This window comes from Schistocerca serialis, chromosome 7 (genome assembly GCF_023864345.2).
Source record: "Schistocerca serialis cubense isolate TAMUIC-IGC-003099 chromosome 7, iqSchSeri2.2, whole genome shotgun sequence".
Classification (NCBI taxonomy): domain Eukaryota; kingdom Metazoa; phylum Arthropoda; class Insecta; order Orthoptera; family Acrididae; genus Schistocerca; species Schistocerca serialis.
In genome coordinates, this window is record NC_064644.1 from 468,066,894 (window position 1) to 468,093,359 (window position 26,466).

The following is a 26,466-nucleotide window of genomic DNA, read 5'->3' on the forward strand; positions in this document are numbered from 1 at the left end:
GTTAAAATCTCCTTCACCTTATGGGAATTACATAATACGTATACAGGTTGTAACACACGATCGAGACATGTGGAAATTTGGGTTTGGCCGTGAGTCGCGCACAAACAGCTAAAGTGATAAATCAGACGCTCGTGTAATGCGGGAAGTCCTGGTCCGGCACAAATTTTTACTCTCGTCATTTCCGTATACAGCTGGTGGCTGTCCGTGTTCGCAACAGCGAATATATTTCATGTACCTATTAAGTGTATCTGATACTTGTAGACGACTTTAATGGCTGTGATTGTAGCAAATTTTTAGACAACATAGTTGTGTTGAGATAACAGTGATTAATTTGCTTATAATCAATTATTCAAAATGACAGTCACAATCGCATTATTTATTTTGCCGCCAACCGGTTTCAACCCGCGATGGGGTCATCTTCAGTACAATTTTCACTGTAAAATTATAATATTAGTAAGTAATCATGTACGTAATCTACAAGCAATCAGTCAAAGGTACATAAATAAACTGATTTTAATACCTATTTGGTCGCTCGCTGGAGTCCTCACCCTGCCTGTGCTCGGTTGGTAACTATGCATGGTTGGCTCTCTGCATGAGCTTAAATAACCGCCAACAACATGTGGGAAGACGGTAACGCCCTCCACGGTGACCAACGGTAGTTACATGTTTAAGCAAGAAATCGTAAATTTTAAAGTTTGTTCCAGTTGTAATGTAAAACATAATAAATAATAAATAAGAAAATTTACAATTAATTAAAATTGAGTTAACTGTTGTCCCATTCATTTTCACGTCATTTGTGGATAGAGCAGAGCCCTCTAGCTTTTGTGGTAGGGACGCCGTTGCCATGGGCGATAGTATATATCAAGCTCCCTCTAGCCTGTGTGGTTGGGACGCTGTCGTCATGGTAGCCGATTCGTATAAGTCGTCTGCCATAATACCATCTTTACGTGACGTTCGTTGTTATGGTAGTGGCGTACCATAACCATTCTTCCGCCATGTGGTTGTCAATCCATGTGGTCTTCTGCTACGGCGTTATCTTTGCACAACATGCGTTGTCGTGGTGTGTTCTGGCTGCTATCCATGAAAGTTGTACCTAGTAATTAGTAAAACACTTCAAAATCAGTGTGTTCTCCGTTATAAATTTAACATATTAAAAAAAGAAGTATATCACGTGCCCCTTAGCCTATTTGGCTAGGATTCGGTCGTCAAATAGCCTCTTCGTACCTGTCATCTCCTGCAGCTCGGCATTCGATATCGTAGGATCGGTGCACCACAATCCTCCCTTCATCATGCTGCAGCTAAACCACGTAAGTTGTATTATGGTTACTCATCCACACAATTGGTTCTGAATTATATGTTAATGTTTTAGGACATATATAAAAAGGAAAACTTTAAACTTTGTAAGTCTTCATTATAAAATTATTTACACTATATTAAAAAATTAGTATGAATATACATCGCCATACAACATTAATATAGCTGAGAAGGAGAAACAGTATCGTCATGAACTAAAAATGTTTGCGAAGATTTCAAAATAATTATTGTCACAGTTTACTATTTGCTCATTAAGAATTGCCGTTCTATCCTGTTTACTGTGCAGGAAGATCTCTAAATTTTCCAAGATGTCCATCATGGGTCCCTTGTGCGCCACGTGGAGAAACCAAAAAAGTGAAAAATATTGCAAAAACACACACACAAAAGTTCCCACACAGAATTAGTTAATGTCGAGGCTAATCATAAAATTCCCATTGGTAAAATTTCGAAATAAAGGACTTTTCCAGATAAAGTTCCATGGTTGGGCGAGGATAACAAAACGTTAAAGACAAAAGGCGTTACAAAAACAGAAAAATCCATGAAAACCGCAGGATGTGGGAATAACGTTGTATATTGATGTGGTATTAGTACAAAGACTGATTTGTTGCTGTTCACCATGCTACTCTATCCTGCACAAGCGTTTTCGTCTCCGACTAACTACTATAACCTACATCCTTCTGAATCTGCTTACTGTATTCATCTCTTGGTCTTTCTCTACAATTTTTACCCCCCCCCCCCCCCAGCCCTCTTCTCATGCTTCCCTTCCTAAATTTGTGATCCCTTGACGCCTTAGAATGTGCCCTACCAACTGATGCCTTCTTGTAGTCAGGATGTACCACAAATTTCTCTTGTCCCCAGTTCCGTTCAGTATCTAGTCACTAGTTACGTGATCTACCCATCTAATCTTTAGCAGTCTCCTGTAGCACCACACCTCGAAAGCTTTTCTTGTCTAAACTGTGTATCGTCCGTGTTTCACTTCCATACATTGCTACTCCATATAAATACATTCAGAAAAAACTTCCCGACGCTTAAATGTGTACTCGATGTTAACAAATTTTTCTTCTTAGGAAATGCTTTTCCTTCAGTCCCGCCAGTCTACTTTTATATCCTACCTACTCTGACTGTCATCAGTTATTTCACTTTCCAAATGCCAAAACTCGTCAACTACTTTAAGTGTCTCATTTCCTTATCTAATACTTTCAGCGTCACCTGATTTAATTCGACTACATTCCATTACCCTCGTTTTGCTTTTATTGATGTTCATCTTATATCTTCTATTCTGTTCTACTGCTCTTCCGTCCCTTGCTGTCGCTAACAGAGTTACAACGTCATTGGCAAACCTTAAGGTTTTTATTTCTTCTCCCTGGACTTTAATTCCTACGCCAATTTTTTCTTCTATTTCCTCTACTGCTTGCTCAGTATACAGATAGGATATATATACAAAACGTCACCTATTTTCCAACTTTGTGAATACTGTCTTAAAAACACAAATTTATATGTGTAAAAATAATAAAGAGTATTTTTCCTCTTTTATTAACAAGAAAAGAAAACTGATGACGCTGTAACTTCAGCGAAACATACGTGGGAAATAAAGAAAAACAAAAAATTGTGTTTTTCTCAAGGCGACACCCCTCCAAAAACAAAATTTCAGTGCCACTGCAATTTATGCTGTTGCTGACTGAAAATAAATTTGTAGGACAAACTGGAATCAGTTTTCAACAAGTGTAGGAACAATTAGTATTGACAGATTTAAACACAAGAACAGGAAACAAAGTTACTCCAAAGAGTAGGGCAATTATGTTACAAAGCGCCGTCAATAACAACTGAAGAAGCACAGATTTCTTTTTGTTTTTAAGAAACTAAACGTAACAAATACTGTGCTCCACACTTAAGGTAAGTACATACGGTCAGTGTATTATTGACAGCAATATCATTATGAAATATTGAATTGTAAGACAAGGGGTACATGAATTTACCAGGATTATAACATAAGTTCTGCCCGTTTCTTGGAGATATCTCGAACAGATATTTACACCAAATGGAGAAACGACTATCAGCTGACAAAAGGAAGGGTAAAGAAAGAAATCGCATAGTTTTTCTTCGAAATGAATATAGCATAACAAATCTGTACCACAGGAGACTTAATGTAGAACTAGAGCAGAAAGAACAGCCTAAAGATACAAAGACAGCAGAAAGAACAGTCGCACAGTTAAAAATGGAATTTAAAAATATAGCAACTGGAGCTAAGAAAGCAACTGAAGTAGCTACAGACGACGTGAAGAAGACAAGAGGAAGAAATGGTCATCTTTTTTGACACCTGAATTAAATATAGTTTAAAGGCAATCCCAGACGCTCATCTTTAGTTCACTGAACCAATAAAGGAGAATTAGTAAATTTACGAACAAGAGAGAAATGCAGCAAGTCCAGAAATTAAACGAAGTTGTCAGTAATTTGGGGATACATTTAAAAGCGTCGTAGAAGACGATACTCACGGAAGGTTCAAATGGCTCTGAGCACTATGGGACTTAACGTCTGAGGTCATCAGTCCCCTAGAACTTAGGACTACTTAAACCTAACTAACCTAAGGACATCACACACATCCATGCCCGAGGCAGGATTCGAACCTGCGATCGTAGCGGTCGTGCGGTTCCAGATTGTAGCGCCTAGAACCGCTCGGCCGCTCAGGCCGGCCTCACAGAAGGAAGATGATACCTATTACACAACAGAAATGTTCAGTCCAACAGAAAAAGAAGTTTTTCAGTGAAATAACATCCAATGAGCAAAGTGGATAAAACGTTACAAGAATTTCTGGTACGAAGTAGCATTCTCCATAAAAAGTGATGGGGATGAAAGTAAAATAGCGTGTATGAATGAACTGAGACATGCATGGTCTCAGCCCCACAAGTAGCAGAAAAGTCGCTGGTATGAATGGCGTAATCGATGCATTGTTACAGCAATGAGGAACATACTACAGGTGAGACTACTACTTCAGAAATCACATGTACTTGAGAAATGGAGTAATTCCAGAAGTATGGTCACAAACAAAAGTAATACCACTGTTTCAAAAGGTAGATCACATTAACTGTGATAACCCTAATGGAAGCTACTTACTGGACACCACAAAAAAGTTACTCAAGAATAGTAAACAAACGGTTATATGCTATAGATGAGAGGTTATTAGGCGAATAAAATGGGGTTTCGAAGTGGCAGGTCGACAACACATGAAATATTTGTAAGTAAACAAATGACCGAATTACAGAGGTAGTGTTAAAGGGCACCTCATACAGCATTTATTAACTTTATCAAGGCACTCCATAATGTTGACAGAGAAAATCTGTGAAGAATTATCAACAAAAAAGGATATCTAGAGCACCTAATAAACACATATAGAATCTATACAAACGCATGACTGTTTTGAATATCAATGGTACTCCAACAAAGTCTATAACTACAAACGAAGGAGTCAAACTATGCTACAGTATTTAACCCAAACGTTTTAGCATTTATGTTGAAGATGAAATCCGGAAATGAAATGAGATTTTTAGTGGGGGAATTAAGATTAATGGAAAATATAGCTTCTACTGCCCTTTACATGAAAACGTAGCCGCATTGCCCTCAGAGAATGAAGACAGCCTACAATAGAGCATAAAATTATTAGTTATGCTTTGTGGAGCGTGCTATTTGACGATTTCTAAAAGAAGACAAAATGGTTTTTACAGGGAAAGAGTCTGCACCGACAAAAATTGTGATTAATAATAGAGCAGTTGAGCAGGTCTAACATTTATGTAGCAAAGTATGTATGAGTACGACAAAAGCGTAGAGAAGAAATCAATAAAGTTTGGGAATATATGTTGAACGACAAACAAACACCTAAAAAATAAATCGAGGAATGAAACAAGATTGAAATTTTAGAAGACAGTGATGGTCCAATTGCTTGTTCACGGAAATGAATCGTGGCTTGTAAATAAATGCCAAGAGAGTCGCAGGTAAGCAGCTGAGATGGGCTTTCTATGAGTAATGCATGGATGCACAAGAGTTCATAGATTTCCAATCTCGGAAGTTAGGGAAGAACTGAATACATTCAAGATCCTCAGTAAAATTCAAGAGAACGAGTGAAACTGGATGGAACTCCTCGAAAGAATGAGCCGACGAAGACTAGCTCTCCAGGTAACAAAATTTAGTCAAACTGGATGGAAGAAGTCAATGAAGACAAAGCAAGTGATGGGTATAAAAAAAATATGACGATGTGGTGTATTTATAAAAGCCTGTGATTAGATTGGCTGTTAGTTATTGTACAGAGACAAACCACTAATTGACAGGTACACATGCACTCAACCACCTACGTGAGTTATGAAGAAATTTGTGAATCATGTAATACTCGACATTCACACCTGTGTGGATGACATGAACGCATGTATGGGAACTGGGTATTACATGAAGCTTTGGAGTGGTCAGACTAGACCAGATGTTCAACAGCAGTGTCACAGACTGGTAGTGATCATTTACACAGATGACCAAAGTGCTGTGTGACCTGCCACAAAATTTCCCATATCAGTTGCCGCAGTAATAGGACTACATCTCAGTATCCTCTCTCCCTCAGTATTCTGTAGAAATTTCCTTAGAATAATACTCGCTTTTATCACGCTATAAAACCAACACTTTCTAAACATCTCGTTCTAAAAGCACTCTACCTACAACTATATCTATACTCTGTAAACCACAGTGAAATGCACGGCAAAGGGTACATCCCACTGTGCACAATTTACTTGGGCTTTTTCTCGTTCCATTCATGTATGGTGTATGGGAAGAAGGTTTTAATGTCTCTGTGCCCACTGTAATTAACCGCGAGATAGGAAAAGCTACTCTCTCACCTATTTTCCGCATACAGAAAATCATTAAAGATTTTATTATAAACTGACGCACCTTGAGTGAGACTGTAAAAAGTTCATGGCCTGAACACACGTTGATGGAGCCTGGTAGGGCGCTAAAAGCATGAGGTATTTTTATGGTTCTTAGCTCATAGAAACGACATGTTGGGAGTTGAAAGGAATTAGCGGTACGTTTTGCCGGACAGGTCCACAGTTGTACAGGTCAGACAGGGCATCCCCTCCTCAAGATAGGTCTCCAGCAGGACAATGGTGAGCTACCTGCAGTGGCGCCAGTGGAAGGCTGGGCTGGGGGCGATAGACTGAAGGAACGCGTCTACAATGTGGGATTGTAAACCAGGCATTGTGTATAGAGCCACTCATAATAAAAATTCACAAGTTCTCATATCTTCTGCCAATACTGAAAATAAGCCTGTGAACCACTTCCATCAGCCACCTCAGTTGTATAAGAAACTGCAGTGTCTGAGAAACGTTTGGAGAATCTATATTACACCTCTGCAAAAACTTAAAAAAGCCAATAATTGGCGTTTTTTTTTTTTTTTGTTTCTTCCAGAGATGCAGGTTTCTTAACTCTTGCCCTGGTTCGACATGAGTTTTTTCTGTCGTGTAGAAGGGAGATTTGGCGCCTCTAGAGCCCTGTCATTGGCTCAAGACGGCATGGAGGTGGTGTCGGTATACTTTGCAGGAAAACGGATTTTTTTTTTTTTTTTCAGAGCAGTTGTGAGGCACTCGGGTGCTGGACTTTGGTCTGGTAAGTCTTCTGGTCGAGGATCTGGCATGTGTGGTTGGTACTTGGGACCTGTTCTTAGACTGACATCACTTGCGAGTAGTTTAGACTGGGGAACCTGTGGTGAAGTTCTTGCTGTACCGACAGTGTGACTTCAAACGTCTCAGACTACTCGTTCGCCAACTTATTCGTTTTTAGATTACCAGTCTTGACGTTTGGTACCCTAGTGCACTCTGTTGTATAAGTGAGCCAAATTGGTCCTTGGTGTAACCAGCGAATGGGTGTATCACACACTGAATTCTACTGAGATTTCAGTGCTCTGGTAGAGAGTAAATAGCGATGCATCTGCCTCGTAACCAGACCATGAGACTTTTGCACTTCTTTCTTGGCCGCAATCGACTGATAGGTGACGCCTCCACGTCTCACCTCCGTCGCACACATCTCGCCAGCTGCAAGTTACATCGCCGTACGAAGCAAACAGGATAATGTACTGCTGCTCCGACATTGTCAGGGCGTACAGATCTTAATCGCCACTTGCTCTCAGCTGCACCTATGTAGTAAAACTACTCTAGGTTTTTTTTTTTTTTTTTTACTATAGTTCAGTCTTGATCACACCATTTATGTTTCAATGATGTAGGTAACCGGTTTCGGTTATTTTTACATAACCATCATCAGACCTGTGGATAAATTTTAGGAAATACTAGAAACCAATCTTTAAATAAAATGAAAGTGTCTAATGACGTTAAAATTTAACAAGATAAAATAAAATTAATTATACCCATGGCTCCCTTAGGAGTCAACTGATGGTTATGAGTGCTGAGCACGAGCTTAAATATGCAGAGGCTCCGCCTACTTCCTGTCACATTACTTCACAACTGCCAGTCAGCGTTCATAATATTGCGCTATCGTCAAAGTATAAAAGTAGGAAATACACCAATAACATCAAAGTGATTCAATTAAAATGTCTGATTAACAGATTGTTAGTATGTGTACAGCTTATTTAAAGATTGTATATATAATCTGTTTTCAGAAAGATGGCTTAGCAATGGGCAATTCTTTGGCTGGGACAGTTGGAGACATTTTCGTGAACGACATTGAGACGCAATTCCTGAAAAATAACCCTGATGTCTCATATAAAATAATATATTACAAGTGATACGTAGATGATACATTATTGCTTTATAATGGTTCAAATGCTGAAATTGAGAAGCTTGGTATAAAATTAAACTCTATGCATCCGAAGTTACAATTTACGGTTGAGCATGAAAATCGAAAATCTATTAACTACCCAGATCTCACTATAACTAATAACAATGCGAAACATTTCTTCACCATATACAGGAAACCTACAACCACTGATGTTATTATTAATGCCACATCATGTCATCCTGACAAGTATAAAAAAGCATTTTTTAAGTCTATGATAGACCGAATACTAAAATTACCGCTAGAAGTTAATGAGATCAAAAAGTAAATGACCATCTTAAAACAAATTGCAAAAACTAACTCTTTCGACACACGACAGGTAGATATCATTTTTAATGAAGTGCAACAATCACAAAGTACTCCACTAATAGGTAATCCAAAACATATGAAGATGAGATACATGGGAAACATATCAGATAGAATTACTAATTTATTAAAAAATTCTGGAATAACAATAGCATTTACAACTGACAATACTTTACAACAAAAATTAAGACATACTGTAAGTAAAGATAATGGAAAATTTACCAGATCAGGAGTATTCAAGATCCAATTTAGAGACTGTGAGAAAATATATATCGGCCAAACAGGTCGAAATTTTGCAGTACGGTACAAAGAACATACGTCGGGTACCTCACGAATAAAGTCTGTATTCGGCCATCGTATAGCATTCAATAATCCTGCTGAGGGGACAGTAGAGCAGAATTTACAAGTTCTTCATTATGCAAATATGGGGTTAAAAGATTGGTTTCTAGTATTTCCTAAAATTAATCCACAGGTCTGATGATGGTTATGTAAAAATAACCAAAACCGGTTACCTACGTCGTTGAAACATAAATGGTGTGATCAAGACTGAACTTTAGTCAAAATATAATAGTCTGTTGATCACTGTATTCCAAAACTGTTTACCAAAATCGTACTGCAGGTTTGACCAATCAAAGTCTGCTCAGTATGAGATCAATTCAGATTGCGTTATCCACATTTTTTAGAGCCAGAGCACATGTCTCACTTCTGCCACCCAGGATACTTGTCCATTGTACTCTAAAACCAAGGAATTCGATGAATAACTTGTTCAGCATAATTTATGTCTGTTTTTTTGGAAAAATAAATGTTGTTAGAACTATAGTAAATTTTACTTCATTCTCAATCATTTACAACAGCCGCACATGGTTAACGTTCAACCTATTCTTTTTCTCAGGATCCCTGCGGGAGCGTACGTGGGGGAATGTAGTACAATTGTAGCTTCATCATTCGAAACAAGTTTTTGCATAAACTTGAAATAAATAATTATCCTAAACGGTCACTGTTCACAAACATAGCCATTATGCCTGAAAATAATTAAGTTTTTGATATTTTGTATGTAGGATTTTTCGGGATAGTATTCATCTTCAAACGTCTGCCAGTTCAGTTAGTTGAACATCCCTGTGACACCCTCCCATGGATCAAACAAAACTGTGAACGTTTGTGCTCCCTTCTCGGTATATGTGCAATATTCCCTGTAATCGGGATTTTCTTTGGGTCCCACACATCTGACCCATATTCCAGGATGGGTCACATGAGTGATTAGCTTGCAATCCCCGTTGTGGACTGATTGCATTTCCCTAGTATTCTACCAATAAAACCGAAGTCTGCCACTTGTTTTGCCTACGATTGAGCCTATGTGATCATTACACTTCATATCCCTGCAAAGTGTTATACCCAGCCTAATGCTTAGAAAGCTGACATCTCTCCTTGAATCTGCAAAACACTGTGTCCTGTTGTATCGTAACCTTTATTACCTTTCCATCGACGCTTTGGCTCGTCCATTATTCATGCACTGTTGGATTTACTTTTAGACCAAACAAGGTACAGATTCTTGTTTAGACTGGCTTGGGGCATTATTTTCTGGACGGTGATTATCGTTTTCAAGGCAGCAGATGTATGGACACACTAGAAACACATTAATCGCCTGTACACTATGATTCTGCATAAACTGATTGGTTATGTCTTCGACACATTGCCGGGACTGCACTCAAAAAACGAATGAATGCAGCTAAGCCCCACATTAAAGTGTGTGCTGGTTTCTATGCAGCGTGTAGCTCAGATTGATTTTTACTTATTTATTTGCTGTTTCCATTTACAGACGACCTACCATCCAATTACTAAAAGAGGTCCTATTTTGACACCATGAAATTGTACATGTTCATAATGTGAAGTTATTTGATATTTATTACGTACAGGAGGGATTAATAATATTGTAGCTTTAAGTACATATAGACTTAAAAGTAATTAAGAAGTGAAAAACTTATAATGAACGATTTATGAATAGAAGGTAGAGATTTAGGAAGATGCAGACAAGTTACGCCATACTACCACTTACGACATAATCTGAGTTAGGAAAAAATTTCTAAAATAACAGCTATCTTGCATTTAAGAAGGAGAAATAAAACATAATAGCAAAGTACATAGGTATGCCACTAGCTAGATATCTCGGGAGTGAGCGCTCGGCAGCGTAGCGTAAAAGATGTATCTTTAATATTCATTTAACAACTTATTTGTATAGACATGTGTTTTATTACTCTTATATTACATCGTTACAACATATTCTTTACAGATGTTATTTTATCTAAGCTTAATAAATATTTACAGCATTTAAATTACACTTATTACTCAAGATATTGAAACGACAGTTGGTCAGTTTCTGTGCTCTTTAATTTAGTGTTTCTAACATCCAAGTCTGTATATTAATCTAATTTTTTGCATCTGTTTCAGGATTGAACCTGCTTTTGTGCTTGAATATGTGTCTGTGTCACTCCAAGTATCCTGCTCGCAAGTTCGTGTCATTGCTCTTATTTGTGTATGCGTTTGTTCTTGTTTCTATAATTCGTGTAATGTACGTGACGCATTATTGGTTATGTCAGTGAGTATGCTCAAATCGTCAGGCTATCGTATAAATTGTCTCAAGCTGTCATACTCAGTTCGGGGCCGTATATACGTGAGTCTGTTGCAATGTAAACTGACATGCTCACGATCTGTCAGTTCTCTGCAACCGATGGAGGTGGTCGACATATGGACCATGGCTCGTGAGGAAATTGACTACGCCACGTGCGGGATGTATGTTTCTTAGCCTAATTGGTCCCTTGATGTTTGGGAAAGGGTGTATACACGACGCCCATTTCCTGCAGAATCCCATTTTCTTTGCCAGGTTATCACTTCGCCAGCGGTTTAATTGGTGCCTTTCTGTGATGTCCTCTCCTATACTTTCAAAAACCTTGTCCCGTCTGCGTTTCTTCAAGCAGAACGCTGCTGCTCCTTTAGGGATAGTGATGTAAACGGGGCATACTCCCATCACCACCCATATTGCCTGCGCCAATGTTGTGCCGATAACCCCGACGTACTGAACAGAGCACTTCTTTGTCCACGTCTCACAATGATTTTATGTGTCGCAAGCCACAGTCGATGAGCCCAGGTGCTCGCTGCCAAGCATAGATTCGAGCAGTACGATGTAATGTGTACGCACTGTCTTTATGTGATTGTATATTTTGTTGCCTTGCTAATTTATGCATTACGAGGGTCACTTCAAAAGAAATGCACACTATTTTTCTTAATCCATCTTTTATTCTACATGTTTGAAAGTTTTACAGTGAGTAGGTACATCCCTTAGGAACAATATTTTCATTTCTCCACATAATTTCCATCCCTCTCAAGTGCCTTACGCCATCTTGGAACCAGCGCCTGTATACCTGCACGGTAAAATTGTGGGCCAAGCTGTTGCAGTCACTGTTTGGCAACGTTCACAAGGGAGTCATCATCTTCAAACCTTGTTCCACGAAGAGAGTCTTTCAGTTTCCCAAAGAGATGATAGTCACATGGAGCCAGGTCAGGACTGCAAGGCGGGTGTTTCTGTGTTATCCATCCGAGGTTTGTGATCGCTTCCATAGTTGTTTGACTGACATGTGGCCGTGCATTGTCGTCCAACAGCAAAACATCCTGCTTTTGCCGATGTGGTCGAACACGACTCAGTCGAGTTTGAAGTTTCTTCAGTGTCATCACATATGAATCAGAAATTATGGTGATTCCACTTGGCATGATGTCTACAAGCAAGAGTCCTTCGGAATCGGAAAACACTGTAGCCATAACTTTTCCAGCAGAAGGTGTGGTTTAGAATTTTTTTTCTTGGGTGAATTTGCATGATTCCACTCCATTGATTGCCTCTTCGTCTCTGGTGAAAAATGATGGAGCCATGTTTCATCACCTTCCAAGAAATTCATCTCCGCCATTCTCGTACTGTTCCAAAAGTTCGCTGCATACCGTTTTCCTTGTTTCTTTGTGAGCCACTGTCAACATCCTGGGAACCCATTTGGCACAAATCTTTTTTAACGCCCGCACTTTCCGTATTCTGCAAACACTTCCTTCCCCTATCCCAACGTAGCGTGACAATTCGTTCACTGTGATGCGTCTGTCAGCAGTCACCAATTCGTTAACTCTCTGCACATTGTCTGGAGTGTGTGCAGCACGAGGCCTGCCGCTGCGAGGACAAACTTCAATACTGCCGTGCCCGCTTCCATCACGTAACCTGCTTGCCCACCGACTAACTGTACTGCGATCAACAGCAGCATCTCCATACACCTTTTTCAACCTCTTGTGGATGTTTCCTACTGTCTCGTTTTCACAGCACAGGAATTCTATGACAGCACTTTGCTTCTGATGAACGTCAAGTGTAGCAGCCATCTTGAAAACATACTGTGACGGCGCCACTCAGGGGAACAGGTTGAACTAAGTTTGAAAACAAGTGGGAACGATGTATCTACACACTGTAAAACTTTCACACATGCAGAATGAAAACTGTATTTTTACAAAAATAGTGTGCATTTCTTTTGGAGTGACCCTCGTATTTTCATTGTTTTGTCGGTTTTAAGTCTGATATGTACAGTGAAATTCAGTTTGTCATCAATGTGTAAACAAAGGTATCTTGTCACTCTTTTTGCGTTCCAAAGTTGTGTTATTTAGCCTGGTGCTGGAGTTTCTTTCAAGTTCGCTTTTCAGTAGTAAGTACACCGTTTTAATAGCTACAATTGTGAGTTTATTGTTATTACATCATACATTGAGGTCAGCGACGAGTTGTGTGGTCTTCTGTTATAAGTGCTATGAGCAGCTAATCAGCGTTCGCTTCTACAGCCTTTACTTTGTCATCTATGTCTAGTTTGTCAATCAGCGACTCGATAGCAATGTCCCAGAATATGGATCCACGCATGGACCCCTGTGGGCACCCTTTGGTGATTTTTCGTAACAACTCTTCCGTGGCCCGTTCTATGACTGTCTCTGTAGTAGTCGAGGAAGCTGTTATATAAAACTGTGGCAATTTGCATTTTTTAACGTTACGAATTTTACAGGCCAATACATGCTTTTCGAAACTTCTAGTTACGTGTGAGGAGGTACTGTAGATATTCAATTCGGTATGATTTCGAGTAGAGCGGACATGTGTAGCAAAAAATTAAAGTGCGAGAAACGAAAGTGCGGATTTTGCCAGGAATCGAATTAATGGAGATCTATAAGAGTGTGGGCGATGCGTCTAAATAAGTAAATGAGAACATATTACACGTCAATTATGTGCCTACATTATGGTTATGAATAGCGAATTTCGTGTTCAACAACCAGCTGCGCTGTGAAACGTTTCCGCTGCACGTTAACAAATTGTCAGTAGTGTAATTAAATTGTTCTTGATATAGAGTCAATCGCCACGGATGATGTATCGGAGGCAATTCTATGTATTTTATGTGCGTACTAAGAGTGGATTTTCGTGACAAACCAACAGTCGATCGGTAGATTTGGCTAGAATATGACTGTACTAGCTGTTACCCGCCGCTTCGCTGGGATCAGTATCTTTGTTATGAAGAGTGTTGGTGAGTAATCAGGCTAGTAATATTACTTGAAGTCTGTGCATATGGTGGTACGGAACGTGTAAAAAAAAAAAAAAAAACAGTGTGCAGTGCCAGTATGTAGGTACAGTCGTCGACAAAGCGAGCGAGACCCCTCGCCTTTTCGTTATGCTGATCCGCACAGTTTCAAAGTCTGCTACTCAGTATAACAGGCAAGGCGACGAAGTGCTACCAACATACTAAGCACAGGCGTGAAATTGACGAACCATCCAAACTTGGTCAGACTGTTTTCAATCATATGTAAGACTATAAGAGAGTTGGAACTTAAATAGTGGCAACTATTTATTCACAACCGATACAAAAGAATTACATGTTTGCACCTGTTACTATCCTTCAAAGTAGTCACCAGCTTTGTGTAGAACCCGGTGCCGTTACACGCTAATAACATTATTTTGTTATTTCGATAAACATCCCGAATGATTGTCCCATAAGCGGTGACATAAAGGTAGAAAATTCATGTTTTAGAGTCCAGAAAGCTCTATGTAACAGAAACTGCAAATCATTTTGCCATTTTCTTTGCGAAATTGCCGGCTTACTCATGTCTGGGGTAATAATAGACGGCTGTTTGCCTGGGTTGTCTGCTAGAGTAGTGAAAGGTGTTTGCTACTGCAAGGGAGGTCTGGCTTGTTTTCGGTTCTAATCTTGATGGAGGCAGATAGACTATCACCAAAGCAATTTTAAGAAATTCTCACGCCCCCAATACGTTTCATTGCTACATTCATTCTGTACTGGCGCCCTGAGGATGTCAATACGAAACTCTTGTAGAATTTCATACTTGTTACTGCCTTTCTTTTTCCGCTTCTGTCAATAATTGAATTGACTTACGAGTGGCACTGAATGATTTTTAACTGAATTTCGTTATGAATCTTCACGCATTGCTAAATTTGCACACTTTCATGGTACGTCAGCAACGGTAATCCATTACGACTAGTCTGAAAGTTGACACAAATGCGCAAAATATTTAGCTAATTCGTAACGATCTGGGGTACTTTGTCTCACTAGAACAGTTGTGTTATCTCGATAAGCTGAAATTCATTTTTATTAGTACGGTTCATTCTAATTAGCGTTTCTTCTTTCATTTGTATCTTATATTTACGTATTGTGTTTAACACACTAATCAGCATTAATATAGTCTTACACATGATTGAAAATAGTCTGACAAAGTTCGGATAGTTTATCAATTTCACGCCAGTGCATAGTATGTGGGCAGCACTTCGTCGCCTTGCCTGTTATGCTGTGTTGGAGACTTTAAAGCCGTGCGGATCAGCATAACGAAAGGCGAGGGGTCTCGCTCGTTTTGTCCACGACTGCACATAATGAATGTTTTTCTGTTATTTTCCTGGGTGTCGAATCTGAAAGCATGCATTGTATTTTCTAATTATATTGAAAACAGCCTTGATTCATGACACTTGCAGGCTTTGAAATAAAAATAATGTGACCCTCAATTACGTACCCTCAGACTCAGAGTTGAAATATTAAAAGTTTTGGCTGCAAAATATAAGTTGTATAACAGGGAAACAATAGATTCCTACTTCACGTAATTATTTATGAGCAACCACATAGCTCGCGAGATATTCACTTCTAAATGCATACTACGTCTTCGCTGCAGAAGCCATAGAAATCTCACAATTACACAAGTCGGCACTACGAAATATTTCTATGTTCCGCGACCATGCTAAGATTGCTCAGAATTCTCCAAGTCTTTCCCTCCGACCATCCGTCGCGCCTTTCCATCCAGCACTCCCTCGATGTCCTGTACCACCTGATGATCCTCCCCCACTTCCATACAGTCCCTCCATTGTCTTCGGTAGTCGCCTACCGTAATAACGAGGGCTGTGTTTGGCTAGAGCGCTCCCGCCATGTCTTCATGCCAACACATACTCACAGACATATTGAAACACATACGAAATGCTGGATTTACATTTAAATAACTTGAAATTAAATAAGTATTCCTAGCCGCGCGGGATTAGCCGAGCGGTCCAAGGCGCTGCAATCATGGACTGAGCGGCTGGTCCCGGCAGAGGTTCGAGTCCTCCCTCGGGCATGAGTGTGTGTGTGTTTGTCCTTAGGCTAGTTTAGGTTAAGTAATGTCAAGTTTAAGGACTGATGACCTTAGCAGTTAAGTCCCATAAGATTTCACACACAGCTGAACATTTTTATAAGTATTCCTGTGGCTGGACCATAAACACACTCTACCACACATTACTAAATACATAAACAAATTTAATAGACATATATTAAAGGAACAGAAACAAAAGTAGGCCGGTAGCCCAATGTCTATGTGCTTTCTAAAACACAAAAAATATTTGACTTGTTTCTTCATGAATAGTATATATCGGATATAAACGAAGACATAGACGAATAAATATATTTATAAGCATGGTGCTACCGTTTTTTCGTGTAACTGTGGAGTACTTATGGCCTGACGCGATCGATAGTAATCGGCCAATTTGGCATCTAATAATTCATGTACTATTCAAGTTACATGCCTGTAATTCATAACAGTTTAGGTTTACACTAATAGCTTTCTAAAGACACGTCGATCGACAAAATCGGATGAACCGTTTAGATTTTGGGAAGTGTTACTTGTATAATTTACAGTCAGATACTAAACTTTAAACTAATAAACATATTGAAAATCTGATTACACCATCAGAATCGTGAAAATAATGGTAATGTACATATTTCTGTTTAAGGTATCATGTTTCCCCTGGCTATTATTAATTTCTACAGGAACTGTGAAACATCTGCCATTATGGTTTCACAAAGTCCGCCATTTGGCACTCCCTGCATAAAAATCTCCTTCATCGAGACAAAGCACAGTCCTCGACACAGTTTCAACGTGGAACAGCCAGCCACGTGGTCGGCCTGGACCACGCGATGGGGCTACCCCTCTTGCTCCGGCTAACGTTCGGCAGCATGCGGTTGCTGACGAGCCCCAGCTTGCCAAGCGGCCCGTGCGGCCACGCCAACTATGAACTTGGAATGCTTTCAGGGCGCCACAACTCGCCCATTACCTCACACGCTTGGGCAGAGTAGAGTTTTTAATGATTTCCCTGGCTTACATAGCCTTTAGTGTGAGATTTTACAACCACAGAAACACTTGCCAACCGTTTGTCCCTTCCATTTTGATCATTTGTTGTGCTTAAATTTTTGATCCATCCCCTATGATGACTAATTTAGGATTGGCATATTCAGTCAATAGATCATAATCAAATGCAGCCTCACCAAAAGCCTCTCACGTTGCACATGTAAGGGTACGCCCCTCTGTTTGTCTTACAGCCTTTAAATGACGTCATCATTGTGAATCTTCAAGCGTTTTGAAAGCTATAAGACATGCGTGGCGCTCAGTGTCTAAAACGCGACGGATTCGTGAATGTTCTAGTGTCTGTGTAGCTCCTAAGGCCGCCTGATGTTCTGAATCCAAGTTCAGGCGGACTTGAGATTACTCTGAGATTTCTTGTATTTGAGCAATTTTTGCAGCTCGAGCTCTCTTAGAGCTATGCGCTAAATCAGACTTAGGTTTGTGAGGCTTATGGTTTTTAGTTTCAAATATGATTCTTGGACTTAAAGTACGATTTTATTGTTGTATCTCCACCAAAACTGTGCAATGATGCCAGGTGGTGTAGAAACTCGATATCATAAAAGACGCCCACAATTTGCACTATCACGGAATAATCTATACTCACTATGAGTCGCCGACTACAGCGACAGAGCCGTCTGCATGCCAGTCACTTACATCATATTTAAAATGTTAATAATACACAGAAAGATTCAGATTTCTACAGTAGCCTACAGTCTTCCTCAGGGTTGAAACTATATCTATACCGAATACCATTAGAATTGGCTCAGCTGGAAATTTCAGGAAATTTGCGGAAAAGTCTTATGGAACCAGACTGCTGAGGTCGTCGGTCCATAAGCTTACGCACTACTTAATGTAACTTAAATAACTTACGCTAAAGACAATACACACACCCATGCCCCAGGGAGGGCTCGAACCTCCGACGGGGGAAGCCGAGCGTACCGTGACAAGAAGCCCAATACCGCGCGGCTAACCCGCGTGGCTATTGGTTCAGCTGTAGAGCTGTGAAAACAAAACAGAATGGACTGCTTTCGCAGTTAATAACACTCGCATTAGTGTAGGAGCATAGATTAAACACGTTGAGAATTTAATGAGCATTGTAATGATTACTTCGAAGAGCATTTCAAACAATTAAAGAGTAAATAGCGTTTTCAAACAGCGAATATTTTTCCTCAACTTGGGAAATGTTCTTCAGATCATGAAATATCTTGTACGAAACACTGCGTAAAGTAGCCTACCTTCTTCATCAGGGTCAAAACCGTCCTATGCCAAATTTCATAGATATCGGTACACCGATTTAGTCGTGAAAATGTAAGAGTTACTTTCGCAAATATATTATTGGTATGGAGGTAGGGACTGACATGGATTAAGGACGTTGAGGATTGTGTAAGCACTGCATTCTAGCTGTTACCCACGGCTGCGCACGAGTATCAGCAAAATGAAATGAAATTTGCCTATGGCTTTATTGGCCGGAAGAGTTTGGTTCGAATGTTCGAGAACTTGGTGCAAGTCCTTTTATTTGAAGCCACTTCGGTGACTTACCCGTCGGTGTTGATAAAATGATGATCAGGGCAATGCAAACATCCAGAAGCGAAGAGAAAGCAAAACCGATTCGATGGGGAACTGAACACGGGTATCGATGATCTTTAAACACCAATACCAACAGCATGACCACGAGCTGTTCACACAAATTTGAATGCAACTAAGAAGTTACAGGAGTTGTATGACCTTCAGCGGCTAAAATGTGACGGGTATGCCTCTGATATTACTATGAAAATATGGATTACACACGTAGAGGTTGTATATGCATTGTATTCACAATGTTGAATCATGTTATATAGCACTGCACTCCATCTCCAGGCCACGAGTGGCCTACCGGGACCATCCGACCGCCGTGTCATCCTCAGTGGAGAATGCAGATAGGAGGAGCTTGGAGTCAGCACACCCCTCTCCCGGTCGTTATGATGGTATTCTTGACCGAAGCCGCTACTATTCGGTCGAGTAGTTCCTCTATTGGCATCACGAGGCTGAGTGCACCCCGAAAAATGGCAAGAGCGCATGGCGACCTGGATGGTCACCCATCCAAGTGCCGACCGCGCCCGACAGCACTTAACTTCGCTGATCTCATGGGAACCGGTGTATCCACTGTGGCAAGGCCGTTGCCATGTTATGTAGAACATATAAAAAAAGCATTTTCACAATTATAATAAAGTTCAAAAGTAAAAGAGTAAATAGCATTTCAAAGAATAATTATTGTTGCTAATTATGCGTTAGAGTCTTCAAATCAGTAAATATGTTGTACTGCTAGCTTTCTAATGTAGCCTACCTTCTTGCTCAGCCTTCTAGCTATTTCCATACCAAATTTTATCAACATCTGTTCAGCGGTTTAGTTATGAAAGCGTAACAGACAGATACTTTCGCATTTATTATTTTGGATTATGCGGGAGGGGGGGGGGGTGAAGCAAGCAATTGATGATTCAGTCATGTTGATAATCAGGCTGTGGCGAGCGCAGCACTTCACCTGGACTTAAAATAACAAACTACAGTGATGGAACAAAACTTGATGTCCAATACTCATCGCGTTACTGGATGCCGTTGGTTGGTGCTGAGAGAACGTGGGTTGGCAAGGATAGTGTACAAAAGGAGGAGACTAGCCGCGATACGGCTCACAAATGGGAAGTAAGCAACTCCGGCAAAGGGAAGATAGTTACGACCCGGCTCCTGACACTTGGAAACTGCCAGCTGGAGTCACTGAAACGGCGAAACTGATCGGTTATTCAAATGTTACTGTCGTGAACAGATACGGGAAATAGTTCAATGTCGGTGAAACCACCTGTACACGACTATATATTTATCGTCCAAGCCTCATCACAGGAGATGAATGTCGATGATATTCCTATTCGATAAATGATGACTGACGGAGATGTATGGCTGATCCGACGACAGAATGCAGTGCTTCTACAGTAACAGGTGTTCTGGAGCACATCGTTTTGCGCGCATTGTTCAACATCGAGCACTGCAGTGGAGGACCCGTACGTGTTCCCGTGTAGAACGGGCGAAGTCATTGGGTTTGGACCGTGAATCAATGGAAACGTGTCTCCTCAATAGAAGAATGACGTTTCATGTCACACTAGATCGATGCTGGCGTTCGAATACACCATTACTCAAAGAACGACTGATCAGAACATGCAACCCGCCACGAACGTAGGACAGTGGGTATAGTATCTATGCTATGGTGGACATTCACCTGAGCTTACGTGGGACCTACAGGGTGATCCATTGACAGTTACCGGGCCAAATATCTCACGAAATAAGCATCGACCGAAAAAACTACAAAGAACGAAACTCGCCTAACTAGAAGGGGGAAACCAGATGGCGCTATGGTTGGCCCGCTAAATGGCGTTTCCATAGGTCAAACTGCATTTTTTAAAATAGGAACCACGATTTTATTACATATTCGTGTAGTACGTAAAGAAATATTAATGTTTTAGTTGGACCACTGTTATCGCTTTGCGGTAGATGGCGCCGTAATACCCACAAACGTGTAAGTACGTGGTACCACGTAACATTACGCCAGTGCGGACGGTATTTGCTTCGTGATACATTACCCGTATTAAAACTGACCGTTTACCAATTGCGGAAAAGGTCGATATCGTGTTGGTGTATGGCTAATGTGATCAAAATGCCCAACGTCGGACGTGTGCTATGTATGCTGCTCAGTATCCTGGACGACGTCATCCGAGTGTCCGGACCGTTCGCCGGATAGTTATTTAAGGAAACAGGAAGTGTTCAGCCACATGTGGAACATCATCCACGACCTGCTACAAATGATGCCAAAGTAGGTGTTTTAGCTGCTGTCGCGGCTAATTCGCACATCAGTAGCAGACAAATCTGGCGAGAATCGGGAATCTCAAAAACGTCGGTGTTGAGAATGCTACATCGACATCGATTGCACCCATACCATATTTCTATGCACCAGGAATTGCATGGTGGTGACTTTGAACGTCTAATACAGTTCTGCCACTGGGCACAAGAGAAATTACGGGACGATGACAGATTTTTTGCACGCGTTCTATTTAGCGACGAAGCGTCATCCACCAACAGCGGTAACGTAAACCAGCACAATATGCACTATTGGGCAACGGAAAATCCACGATGGCTGCGACAAGTGGAACATCAGCGACCTTGGCGGGTTAATGTATGGTGCGCCATTATGGGAGGAAGGACAATTGGCCCCTATTTTATCGATGGCAATCTAGATGGTGGAATGTATGCTGATTTCCTACGTAATGTTCTACCGATGTTACTACAAGATGTTTCACCGCATCACAGAATGGCGATGTACTTCCAACATGATGGATGTCCGGCACATAGCTCGCGTGCGGTTGAAGCGGTATTGAATAGAATATTTCATGACAGGTGGATTGGTCGTTGAAGCACCATACCATGGCCCGCATGTTCACCGGATCTGACGTCCCCGGATTTCTTTCTGTGGGGAAAGTTGAAGGATATTTCCTATCGTGATCCACCGACAACGCCTGACAACATGCGTCAACGCATTATCAATGCATGTGCGAAAATTACGGAAGGCGAACTACTCGCTGTTGAGAGGAATGTCGTTACAAGTATTGCCAAATGCATTGAGGTTGACGGACATCATTTTGAGCATTTACCGCATTAATGTGGTATTTACAGGTAATCACGCTGTAACAGCATGCGTTCTCAGGAATGATAAGTTCACAAAGGTACATGTATCACATTGGAACAACCGAAATAAAATGTTCAAACGTACCTATGTTCTGTATTTTAATTTAAAAAACCTACCTGTTACCAACTCTTCGTCTAAAATTGTGAGCCATATGTTTGTGACTATTACAGTGCCATCTGTCACAAAGCAAAAATGTAATAAAAAATTGGGGTTCCTGTTTAAAGAAACGCAGTTGATATCCATTTCACCTATGGCAGCGCCATATAGGACAACCATAGCGGCATCTGGTTTCCCCCTTCAAGCTAGATAAGTAAGATATTTGGCCCAGTCACGATCAATGGACCACCCTGTATTGTACGAATCAAAGGCACTACGACAGCTGTATGTAGAATAAATGAACATTACTGCAACCCCCGACATCCATTTTTTGACATCTTTACCGCCCGGAATGACAGCTTCCAGCAAGAGAGCTGTTCAAGCATCAAGAACACAATCGTGATACAGTAGTTTGTACAGCATAGTAGTAAACTAACGTTAATGTCTTTGTCACCAAATTCGCCTGAGCGGAGCCCCGTGGATCATATCTGGAACGCTACAGGGTGCCAGGTCCGCGCTCTCAAACCAACGGCCCGTAATGTACGGGAATTGCATGAGAAGTGCTACACATTTGGCGCCACCACCACAAACCTACTAACGACTTTTCATACCACGCAGAATCGCTGCTGTACAGCGCTCCAAAAGTGGACCAACATACTAGTAAACAGTCTGTGTCACAAAGCCGAAATCGTGCTACAAAAATTCCAGCAGCTAGTACCTGCTATAAATCGCAAAGTTAGAAAAGAGGCAGTACTAAAATTTTATAATGTGATGGCAATACCAGTTGTAATGTATGAATCAGAGACTTGGACTCTAACCGCCAGGCAAAGGAGGAGGATTGAATCAGAAGAGTTGAGACTCCTAACAAGTTTGCAAGACCTCCAGCTGGTTACAGATTCATACGCTGGATAAAAAATAGTGAAATAGGGAATAAACTGGGTGTTAAAAGCATACTTCAGAGAACAAAGGAGTACTGATAGAAGTGACATGAACGACGCAAAGGATGTTAGAAGAGCGAATACCTAAATTAAGATATAAATATACAGCTCAAGGGAAAAGGAATACTGTCGTTCTGCGAAGAGATGGAAAGATCAGCTGCATTCTATTTGAAATTGGAACAGGCGACAATGCCTAAACCAAAACTGGAAATGATGATGATCCTGTAGTTTCAGCAGCTTGATATTGAATTTACTTGTATGTTTCGATTCAAAATTCTAGTAGTTAAAACCCATTGAACACTCTTGGGACGTTATCCCAAGCCAATGGAACATACATGAGACGGTATCGGGCGGAGGTCCGCGGTCGCAAACCAACGATCTGCTATTTACGGGAATTGCGTGACCAGAGCGTCTGCCACATACCTCCGTAATGCTACTGGAGACTTTTCGAGTCCATGGCAGGCAGAATCATTGCCCTATTGTGTTACAGGAATGGTGAACCGTGAATTTATTTTCGAAGAATATACTTAAGAATTTATTTTACTTACTACCGATCCATCAAGAACATTAACACATTTAATCACACTATGTACGAATGGAAGAAGTAGCCTGGGAGTAACTGATGAAATCATAACCAAATTGCTTTTAACAAATGGGAATTTTGTTCACTTTACTAGTGCCTAAAAGCATTTTTTAAAAGAAACAGATTTAAAATTATAATCAGAAAGCACCCTCTAAATATCAAGTTACAATTTATTCAGAGACAGAAAGAAACAAGTTTTGACTGTATGAGCTTTTGGTCAGAGAACCTTGCCGCTTCCTTTTGACACGGCCGTAGTTAAAACCGGTCACAACAGCCTCTGAAAGGCTACACTGGTGCAAATCTGCAATACACCAGATTACTTTAAGCTAAAAGTTTTAACAATTTACACAAGCACACAAATTATGCACCCCCGTAGGAGGGATGGAAATGGTACGCAACACTAAAAATTAAAATATTACCGAAGGTGAAACTTGATTTTAACTTGTAAGAAAATCTTACGGTGAAAGGGTGGCAACTTTATATAATAAAATGATCATTTAAATAAAAGCCCATGAAATGCAATCTTATATAAAATTCTAAAGGGTTGGCCAAACAAGTTAAGATGCTCTACAATACACAGATACCGCCTCTCAAGATTATAGGCAAGATCAAACATGTTTCAGGAATTAGGCCGTTACACTCCAAGCAATAAATTCGTTAACACACCAAATCCGAATAACATGACACAGGCAGCTCCGAACGACAGACAGACACTAACTGCCCAACAAATGCGGACGGGAGACAGACAAGCAAGCTGGGGACGAGAGACTGGCCAAGAAAACAAGTAGAATTTAACAAGAGTAAATCTCACAACATATCACCAATCACTTAACTTCTAATAAACTGTGATTTCTTCAGAAGACCTGGCGCAGCACCCCCAAATCGCTCTCCCGAACCGTCCGCTGCCAGCCGCTTCAACGGAAGCAGGAAAGCGCGGCGATCTCCCGTCTCACGACGCTCTCGTGTCGACCGCGAAGTCACAACACCTCGCTATACGCCGCGGCCCCACTGGACTCACGTGGCGACCTCACATGTGCCGACGCTCAAGACGGTCAGGTCATCTTGTGCCTCAGCGCGCGACCGACCAACAGATTGATCCGACCGCCAATGATCATTGCCTGAGCAAACTCGAGCAGACTGGCGGCCTAACGCGCAGACTCAGATGCAAGAACTAAACCCCGACCGGGCGACCACTCGCTGAGTTCTGTTACTGGCGGAGTGGAAAGTTTCTCATTTTGCCGGCTTTAAAGGTTGATCCGAACGACCGACATACTAGCACTCCGACCGACAGACAGACACTGTCTCACAAATGCGGAAGAGAGACAGATTAGCAAGCTGGGGACGAGAGACTGACCCCAAACTCGCCCTGGCGAGCTCATAGTGCCCCTTAAATGCACGTGAACAGACAACCTTTCCCCCTTCCCCTTTCCCACCAGAGAGAGACACAAAAGCTGCGACTGCCACAGCGGCGCCATCGCCAGAAACGGAGGGCGACTGCTTCACACTACGCGCTGCGGCGCGCTCTTCAAAACAGCAATTTTTACCACGGCTCAGATGGATCAACGTACCGTCAAGCAAGTGGTCATAATGTACTGGCTCGTATGCAGATATTTTCGGAACTTCACCTTCGTTATTTGTTGCGTATGGACTCATACGCAAACTATTCCATCATTAGAGCAGACTACGATTACTTCACAGAATTAATGTCACGTGACTGGAGAAACAGGGACTGACCAGTTCTAGTTTGGACATCAGATATGTAAATACAGGCACAAATCATCAAATCACTGTTATATACGTTATCAGGTAACGTTAACCGGTAGTTCTTATCGTCCTCTAACCTGTTACTAGTCACTTTCATATCCTCCGTCGGCAAATCATCAAGACATATCGATCTAGCAGCACATTATCTTCTAACATTTGCCAAACTGTGAATATTTTATAGTACAGTCAATTCATCAAGTTTCCTAGGACCTGGAGGTAGTTTCGTAATGCCAAAATGTAGTTGCTACTAGATATTTAAATATAGATCTGCAACATCATATAGCGAAACATTTCGATGTGATACGAAGTAATTGCTTCGCTGTTTTTAAGTCACATATCCTGGAAATGACAGAGCTTGTTACACACTGTCACTGTCAATATAGTAACACAGAACGTTAAAAATATTGCTGGTAATAAATCCAAAGTCCAAAGGAAAGCCATTTGATTCTAGACAAGTGTTTGCTATTTGACACACCGGATTGAATAGAGAGTTCGAACATATTGGAGGAGGTGAAGGAAATAGACGCCGTTAGCATAAAGAGTAATTCATTTAGTGAGACAACGTGAAATAAGTAAATATAATTCCAGTGTGTCCTCGTTCACAAGACTGGAAAGTTAACTTCGTAGGAAATTACAATTACTTCACTTCTTATCCCCTCAACATTCTGAATATTAATCATAATGTTTGGTATGTTTTAAATTAAATCTTTTGCGCTAGAAATGGTTCATTCACATGTAAAATCTGATAGTTATCATAACGTCACAACAGCTATAAAATTTCGTAAAACTGTTTAGAAACATACTGGTAGACATATAGCGTCAGACTTACTAACGAAGAGTGTAGAATTGGACGAGCTCTTAATCGAAGAAAACAAGGTCAACAGCTGGCTCCTCAGTCAAACACTGATCCGCCTTCAGTTGAAGATTTGTGCGAGTACAATGTACAGCAACAAAGAGAAGGTAGAAATGCTACTCAACTATGAATAAAATGTACGGGTGATAGAGAAAAATAGGGAAACATCAAAACACAACACATTACTAAGCCTAATACAGTGTAGGAAACCTGCAGCCGTTCGAAATAGCTTCCAGTCCTCTCGGATTGCACGAACACAGGTTCTGTATTGTTTTCAACGGTATTTTGTACCATTTTTACTGAAAAATAGTGGCAAGTTCAGGTACTGATGATGGAGATGGACAGTAATCAATCACTATTTTCTCTAATGTAGACCAAAAACGCCCTATAA